Source organism: Octodon degus, unplaced genomic scaffold, assembly GCF_000260255.1.
Source record: "Octodon degus isolate 3935 unplaced genomic scaffold, OctDeg1.0 scaffold00192, whole genome shotgun sequence".
In the NCBI taxonomy this organism is placed as follows: Eukaryota; Metazoa; Chordata; class Mammalia; order Rodentia; family Octodontidae; genus Octodon; species Octodon degus.
The window spans coordinates 407,116-408,555 of record NW_004524768.1 but is presented as its reverse complement, the minus strand read 5'-3'; positions in this window follow the sequence as shown (position 1 = coordinate 408,555).

Sequence of the window (1,440 nt, the reverse complement as noted above, 5' to 3'; positions counted from 1 at the left end):
TTAAAATAAATAAATTTTAAAAAATACTCTGCATAAAAGATGAAGGTTGGTGCTGTAGCTGAGAGGCAGAATGCTTGCCCAGCATGTGTGAGCCTTGGGTTTGGAGTGTGCGAGTAATATCAACTTCAGGCATGAAACATAAAGGATGGCAAAAAGAAAATGTTCCAAAAATAAAACAGATTATAACAAGGAACGAAGATGAATAAAAAGGGTAAATCTGTGGGTTAATCTAAATAGTTATATAAAGTAATGCCTAAGATAGAAATACAGAACTAAACAGCAAACTAAAAGCTTGTGGTAAGAATGAAGTAAATGCAGTTTAGGTGTCTAGGAAGATGGGGAAAGTACCATAAATGCTTTAAGTACATTTCAAGTTAATAGAAGGAGAAAATTTAAAAGAGAATTATCTAAAAGGCAGGGAAAAGCACATAACACACATATAATAAGTAAAAAGTATTTATTAACAGAGTTAAAGTGAACTATGTCAGTCATTTTGTTATGAGCCAACCCAACACCCCAAAAAAGGGCACAAAAAGAATTATCAACAAGGTTTTTGTTACCCTATTATCTACTCACCATGAGAATCATCCAACCATACATATATAACCCAGACAATAAAGAGGGAAAAAAAATACCCTGTACATAATTTAATGCAAGATACTGCAATAGGATTAACTATCAATTTAGGAAATAAATAAATAAATAACCTACAATGGTACTTTTTGACCTAAAGGATATTTAATATCAATTTTAAAAGACTGAACTGATGTGTAAGACATATAGTTCTAAATAAACATCCACTTCATAAAGCAGGGTACAATGGTACACACCTGTGAATACTCAGGAGGCTGAGGTAGGAAGACTAAGTTGGAAGCTAGACTGGGAAACTGGGAGAGCCCTATCTTTAGACAAATTACAGGCTGAGATGCTGCTCAGTGGTAGGGGATTAGATCTCCAAAACTGAAAAAACTAAATGTATTGTATAAAATCACCAGGCCATGTAGATAAGGTATATATAAAACAAATGAACTTCACCTTTGGACTTTAGGTCCGTCATATATATGTAAATATTCTACTATCTGTTTCCGGGGAAACTCCAAACTCCCAAATACTTCTGGGTCCAAGTATTATGGGTAAAAGACAATCTGTATTAGCATAGGTCTCTCAATGACCAATGGAACCAACAAACCAAAAGCAAAACAAACAAAACAGAAAAAGATGCAACTGAATTTAAAAAGATTAATCAGCACAAATTCACAAACACAAAATACAGCACACACTTAAAAGTGCCTGCTTAGGCAGAGCACAGGTGTTCAATCCCTGGCATGCAGTGCTGGCCCCATGCACACATTGAGACTGGGCATGGTGGTGCATGTCTGGGAGGCTACGTCCAATCTATGTAGTGAGGCCCTGTAGACCCTGTCCTAAATACAGGAAAAA